The sequence below is a fragment of the Pteropus medius genome, unplaced genomic scaffold (assembly GCF_902729225.1).
Source record: "Pteropus medius unplaced genomic scaffold, Ma_sr-lr_union100, whole genome shotgun sequence".
Lineage (NCBI taxonomy): Eukaryota > Metazoa > Chordata > Mammalia > Chiroptera > Pteropodidae > Pteropus > Pteropus medius.
The window spans coordinates 7,064,395-7,072,431 of NW_024348304.1; the positions used below are offsets into that span (position 1 = coordinate 7,064,395).

Genomic DNA, 8,037 nt, shown 5'->3' on the forward strand with positions numbered 1-8,037 from the left:
AACATATAGCTTTGGACCACAATCATATTTGATGTATATTGTATAATAATCTTTCCTTTTATTTCCATCTTAATTCTAATCTACTAAATATTTTAGCCCAAATAGCTGCAATAATTCTATTTGCTTAGATTTTTTAAAATGTTTCTCCACTTTAACATCACTTCTGCTGTATTTATTTATTTTTATCTTTATTTTTATATTTTCTAATGCCTACAGCACCCAGTCTTGCTAGGTGGTCTCCCATCTAAGTTCTAACTAAGCCCGACCCTACTTAGCTTTCGAGATCGGACAGGATCGGACGTGTTCAGGGTGGCATGGCCATAGACCTCTGTATTTAAATGTCCTTTTAACCACCCCAATGAAAAATATTAGTTATATACTTTTTAAAATCATTTGAATATCAAAATATTAGCCTTTATGTTCATTTTGCTTTGATATTTATGTAACACCTAATGGCGTAGGAAGTTAATGCACATGCAAAAGTGTTGTTATTATGGAGAGGAAGCTGGGATTTACGCATGGGTAACATCAGTGATGAAATATCAGCTCTTAAGTGAAATAAATGATTCTTAGTTCTAAATAGGTGAGCAGTGGTAAGTTGATAAGAAAAGGCTTTTTGAATAAATCTCAGTTAAAACTTATTTCAGTGAACCGAATACTTGCATTTTCAACCCAGTCCTCTTTTCTCTTGCCTTCATAACATTATAACAATGATAGGCAGATAATCACTCTTCCTCTAAGCAGCCCGTGTGGCTCAGAGGCAGCAACCGCAGCTCCACGGGGAGAGACAGAGATGAGCTCATAACTACGTTAATGATATTTTGCTAGAATTTGGTTGACGAACGAAGGCTTAATTCAAACCTAACGTATGACTTAAAGAGAGTCTGTGTTGCAAGAGTTCCATGTAATTCTGTTAGACTCAAGGGAAAGAAAGACATCTAATTGCACTAGTAAGTGAGATCCTCACGCTCTTTTATGTACTGTTTATGAATAAAAAATATAGTCCATTTTATTATCAATAACTATGTTATAATTAAAAGGGATGTGGCCTTAGCACACAGCTGTCACTGTGTGTAGCAGAGATGACAGAAAGGAAGAATCAGAGTTCTTAATGACACATTGAGTCAGTTTCACCATCTTCCGACTTTTGATAGATAAAATATATCGTTATTTAATCCAAGGTGAATTATTTGCATTTGGTATGACAGTGCTGATAAAAAATAATTTAGCACAAGGAGTTGGGGAGCTAAAATATTAAATTTGTCCAGTGGGGAAAGTAAGACGATAAATAAGTCTCCGAAAGAATGATATTGTATTACATCATTTCAGGAAACGACCATTTTTATGGAATACCATGTAAATGGTGACCCTGAAAGTGTACACTGAGGGGAACATTTTAATCCTAATGCTTACTATATCAGCAAAACCATTAATTTTCACACTATTTAGTATTAGTTAATAATATAAAGTTGTCAGAAACATTTTATATATGGTATCCCATAGATTATCTATGAAGATAAATTAAATGTGTTAGAGTTGGCAAATTGTCGAACAGATAGGAAATTATTTCCATTGCTGTTTTCTATTGCTGCTGTAACAAATTACACCCCAAATTTAGAAGTTTAAAGCAGCTCAGCTTCTAATATTATAGCGCTGGCGGTCAGAAGTCCAAAATGAGTATTAAGAGGCTAATCTCGAGATCTTGGCAGGGTTGGCTCTCACAGGAGAATCTGTTCCTGACTCTTCTGGATTCTAGAAACTTCTGCCTTCCTTGACCCTTGGTCACATCACTCTTTCACTGACCCTTTCATCTTCCTGTTACATCACTTATGATTAAATCTAAGACCCACCAGAAGGATAATCGCCCCATTTCAAGATCTTAGTTTAGTTTCCCTTTTTTGCCATATTATATAACATATCTGCACATTCTGGGAATTAGGGCATGAGCATCTTTGGAGGACAATGTTTCAGCCTAAACAATTGCATTATTTTATCGATGACACAGCTACTCCGTTTTATTTCCTAATGACTTGTAGTTTGAAAGAGATAACAGTTGTTAAATAAAGCAATACTTGAAATAGTCTGTTTACCCTACCAGAAGGATCACTGCTGTGTTCTCACTTGAGAATAACTGTGAGAATAAAAATGACATTGTATTATAGAATCATGTCTTTCTAACCCTGCTAATAATTAATGTGCGGATATATTTCCAAAACTCATTTTATATTTAAATTTCAAGCAAAGAATATAAAATTATAGTGGCATATTTATAAGCTTTAGTCAGACAAGATATATACTTCGGTTTTTTAGTTTCAAACGTATCATGAATCTGCCCAAGAAAATTTAAATGGACTGAACTTTTTAAAGAAGCTCAATATATACTATCTGTTCTTTTTAAACCTATACTATTTTCTTCTTTCGAAAGAAGTTTCTAAAATTATTATTTTAATGCCCTATGAACTGATAGGACTGTTAAGTCTAAAATGTCAGCCAGTACTATAGTCTATTTCTAATATTTTAAACGGTATGAAACTCAGAAAATATCATTCATATGCACACTGCAGTACCCATAATGTTTGATGATATTAAACATATAATATTCACTAAATCATTTTTCATTTTCTATTAGAAAATTATCACATGGAATGAAAATGTTTTAGCAATGTCTTTTCTGGTTGACTGGAGTTTTCTATATTGATTTAAAATTCAAAATATATTTCACTTTAAAAATGCATTTCTGTATGCGATGCTTTTAATTTTTATAACACTTTTTTCCCCATTTACTCAAATACCTTGCCCACTTAAAATACAGTAAATAGTTTGAATAGAGTTTCCGAATTACTATTTGATAAGATTTGTTATTGTCAATGTTGTGGCTTCCACTCATCTTATCTATACAACTTTAGTTCATGCTCGAAAATCATCATGCCATTTCATCCACCCCATTCCCAATCAGCAAGTTGTAGGATAGGTGATTTTCTATTATATGTGATGTTCACGGTAAAACTCAGCTTTTGGTTTACAATTGGTGTTTTCTTAATAAGAAATAAAGCTTAGATCTAAATTAGATGTGGGGGCATGTTTTCCCCGCAGCTGGCATTAAGACAGCATGAGCATCACTATGTAAAGAACACATTCTCAAACGCAATGTTAAGCGTAGTTGCAAATGTTCAGTCTAATAATATGCTAGCTCTCCGTTCATTCAGTAGCACTGAAATAATTCTTCTCTTTCTTTAAAATTGAGTAAGATTTTAAAAACATCACTGTGAACAACCCTGCTATTTGCAAATCCAGTAGTCATAGCTTGCACTAAGCATTATAGAATACCAATTTGAACTTAAAAAGTTGTATTATAATAATGTATGCATAGATAGGCTCTTAGAAAGATTTAGAAACATAAATGGCCCCAGTGCTACTTCTATTGTGTTTTGATTATTTACTTCTATACCTTGTCCTCTGGCTATAATTTTATGCCAAACTGGCCTCCCAGTCTTATAGTATCATTCTTTTCCCTCATATTTGAGAACATGCTAAAGAGGTGGCATGGTTTGTACATTATTATAACAATGATTACTGCTTGTTTTTAAATATAAAATGATAACTTAAAAAGAGCAATTCAAATGTCCATATATTGAAAGGAAAAGTAAATCAGTGGGTTCATACCACTGAGAACATTTTCAACTTCAGAACAGTAGCGATTTAAATGTTCCTCAAAAAAACAGTATGAACACGACAAAGACACAGAAATAAAGAAGGAAAATCTCTGACAATGAAGATCTTCATCAGTTAGGTGAGCTTCTTTTAATCTGTCTGTTCAACAGACTTGTAATTAAGTATTGTCCCCACGTTTGTGGATAAAACCGACAAAGGAGTAATGGTTTCCAAAAGCTACTTGAAAGGAATAAAAATGGGAGAAATACTGCAAAGTAGAGTCCTGGTAGGAAATAGCATCATTTGTCCTAAATATAACACTTTATATTTTTAATGCAACATATATGGATATTTTCCACCGATTTTAATAGTGGTCATTATATCTGTGAAGGAAGTAAGTTTAACTTTATTTAAAGTCCTCGTGGAAGAAATAATTATAGTATTTTTATTATGTTACTAATTTCAATAAGTCTATACCTGAAATATTGTTTAAGTAAGTTATCTTTACTCTTCAATATCTAAATGGACCATAAAACTTAATATGAGGTAGAAGCAAATCTACAGAGCAGTTGATTCTGAACGAAATATTAGACAATTAAAAAAGATTGTTTTTTCAGAATCTACTTTTAAAATCTTGAGAGTATTTTTATAGATCAAATTGTGAACCCCTCCCTCCCAAAATTCATATGTTGTTGAAGCCTTAATTCCCAATGAGACTGCATTTGGAGATAGGGTCTTTAGGGAGACAACTTAGGTTAAGTAACGTCATAAGGGTGGGGCCCTGATCCTATACAATTGGTATATTTATAAGAGACAGAGATATCGGAGAAGCACAAAGATAAAGCCATGTGAAGACACAGCAAGAAGGTGGTCATCTATAAGCAAGGAGCCAGAAACCAACACTAATGGCACTTTGATCTTGAAGTTCTAGCCTTCAGAATTGTAAGAAAATACATGTTATTTAAGCCACTCAGCCTGGGGTATTTGGTTATGACAGCCCAAGCAGACAGTACAGAGTATGTGCTATCAAAGATAATAATTTAAAAGGTAACTGCAAGATCTATTAAGCAAATATCTTGCAGTTACATGAACTTGGGTTTAAAGAACTATAATAGTCTCTATTTCTCTACAGTTAACCTTATTTACCTATTATAGCAAAAGTTCTCATTTTCATGATTTCTTAAATTATAAATTAGCCAACTTAAAGTGAAATTAGTTGTTTCTAGGACTTAAGGTGTCCACTTAGCTTGTCCTAATTTAATCTTAGTTGCAATTTAATTTCTGGAATGAGGACAGTCTATAATATAATATCAATTCACAGAGTTCTCTGGTCCAAAGCCTCCAAATCTTCCACCATTATCAATGAAAAAAATAAATAAGTCAAAAAACAGCAACAACTAAAACTTATCCCGTCTTTTTTCTTTATAATTGCTTTATATTTTTACTACTTTTCTGAAATGTCAGTGGCTCTAAAACAGGATGTGATATGGAAAATTCGGGTGTTCCACCTGATGTAGGGGAAACTGCATGACATCAGAGGTAGAGGTTTTTAAGGGAGTTGTCCTCAAGACTCCCTTTGTCACTTTTTCTGAGCAATGTGGGCATGGAAAATCCCTCTCAAAGACTCACCACATCCGCAAAGATACCAAAGCAAAGTTTTTATTTTCAGTTCCTCCAAATCGATCTGTGGTTTTTATCTTTAACTGTCTCCCTTTAGGAATTAGATCAAGGTAGAGGAAACCAAGGCATTTATTTGTGTTCTCATCAGCATCTAAACACATTTCTCTCTTTCTAGCAATGCTTCTACTCGCTCACTTAAAACAACTTAGGATAATTGGACTCGTCCTTTATCTCTTATCTTTCTTATTTATGAGAATAAATTTTTAAAATCCGTTTTTGAAACTGAACATTCAATCTCCTTATATCTCATACAGCATTTTTTTCTTGTCAAGTTAATTACCTGGACCCAATTTTTCTTTTACTTTGAAATTCAATTAACTTACATGTTTCCTTTGGGCTTCCTTTCTCTTTGATTTCTATTTCACTCACCCTTGACAGCGGAAAACAGAAAACGTTCTTGATGATGACACATAAATTTTTGTGTGTGATGAAGGTATGAACTTAAGTTAATATCTCAGAATTTCACTATGCCTATTTATTTATATATTCATCATCATTATTTTTGTTTTTGTTTCTGTACAGTCAGAAACTATATATATATGTATATGTATATATATGTATATATATATATAGTTTCTGACTGTACAGAAACAAAAACATTAATTAATTAATTAATTAATTAATACATATTATAATGGGAAAAATTGGGGTGAAAGTTTCCCCCAAAACATAATTTGATAATGAAAATAAGATTTATTGAGCATCTATTATGGACAAGGACAATTACATAAATTTGCAAAATTAAACAGCGGCATCTTCATTTTATAGAGAGGTTAACCATAGCTTAGAGGAGTGAAATGACTTACATTAATGCAGCTAGTGTTTAAGAAAAAAATGCACTCTTCCCATTGTGTAGCATTTCCTTCAACTTTAGGAAATGCACTAAGAAAGAGGCAACAGAAAGAAGTTTTGATCTCTTGTGAATTGCTAACTCATGACACCTTCAAAATACACAAACACCAAAAATAAAAAAAAAGGCAACAACAACAGCAAAATGGAGCCTACTCTATTCACATCATGCTTTTTCTGCTCTATGCAATGCAGGCAAAGGGAATTTTTATTTTTATAAAGTCTACACTCAGAATAAAGCCGTCAAATAAAAATTGGCCTGCAACCATTGGCTTCTTTTAACATATCCTATGGTCTTTGATAATAGAAAGCCGAAACAACTACATTTCCATGTCGTGATTTACTATTAAAAATATACTAAAAATTACAGTTATTTGGATATATTTGTTTGAAAAAAATTTAGTGCATATATACATCACATAAGTCTGTATTTTTCCCCATTTTCCTATTTATTTTTTATGTTCTACTTGAATTTGAGGTGCTGGATCAAGGCTGATTCAATACAATTTAAAATATAAAAATATTTTCATATATCAGGCAATATTCCCCATTAAATAGATAATCCTAAATCAAAATCAGTAAAAGCAGCATATTTCTGCCTGCGTCTGAAAGCGCTGTTTCATCTAACCACCCCTCTTCCCCTGACTTATTTGAAAAACTTGATTTATTTGAACAACAAAGAAGTATGATGTTTGGGTAACTATTTATTTGTTCTTTAGTGTTTTAGATTTACGGGTGAATAGTTTGAACCAATCCAAAATGCAAATATCTCTTAGTTTTCTATCCCTCCATAACCTATCTTACCTACAGAAGTGAGTTATCGAAGTGTTAAAATTACTGCCGATGGATATCTCAATAAAATTAAAACTAGCGTAAAAGTAGACCAGGTGGTAAAAGGAATATTGACTTTCTCTTTATTGCACATTTAACAATATGAAAGATAGTAAAATATAACTTTATGTTAGATAATAATAAAAAAGGTGTATTTATGGCAAGCTTTTCAGTTCTCTCCTTAACTTCTAAATATGAGAACCAATAACACATTTTCTTCATTAGTTGTATATTTCTTAGTGAAAGTGAGATTTATTCATCACTGAAGTATTAGCAAATTTTTTTTGCCAAATGACTGCTTGTAACCAAGCACACTTACATGCATAATACACTGTGATCACTAAATAAAAGCTGAGATGAAATCAGGTTCTAGAAATGGTCACATATGTTAATAAAGGCTGTGTTTAGATGTAGATAAAGACGAGCTGATGGGGTTATCTTCAGATCTAAAGAAGGTAATCTAGTTTATAATAATTTTATTTAAACTTTTTAAATATTTAACTTTTATTAGATAATTCATTTTACAAGTGCTTTTCTTTTAGATATTACTTTGTGGTATTTTCTTTGTGGCTGAAGAGCAAAATCATATCTTGCACAATTTCTTGGTCATTTTGCTTTCCTCCAGTTAAATTGCACCATATATTTAAAACATTATTATTCTGGTGAACTACAATTTCGACATTCAATATGGAAAAATATTCTCAGTTAACTATCAGTTAGCTCTTCCTAGAAACTATTGATTGTTTTTTTTTTTTTACTTTGTCAAAGCAACCATGGCTTAGGATGAGAAAAGAGGATTATAAAACAAAGATTTTGATAGCACTATAAAGTCTGCGTAGTACATATTCTTAAATTAGAAGTGTGTTTTAAAAATGATTGCCCTGAGATTATAATAAATTCGATTAGAGATATCATTATAAAGAAAAAAAACTCATCTCTCATTTTATATGTGTATAATGTTGTTCTATTACTGACATGGTTTGCTATACATCTTGTGTCATATTCCAAATAGCTTTAGTTTTAAGC

At 32.0% G+C, this 8,037-nt stretch overlaps 1 pseudogene; it reads right to left on the reverse strand.

Moving 5' to 3' along the window:
• Positions 1 to 207: 207 nt before the first annotated feature.
• LOC120616332 (uncharacterized) lies at positions 208 to 326 on the reverse strand (annotated as a pseudogene).
• Positions 327 to 8,037: the final 7,711 nt, after the last annotated feature.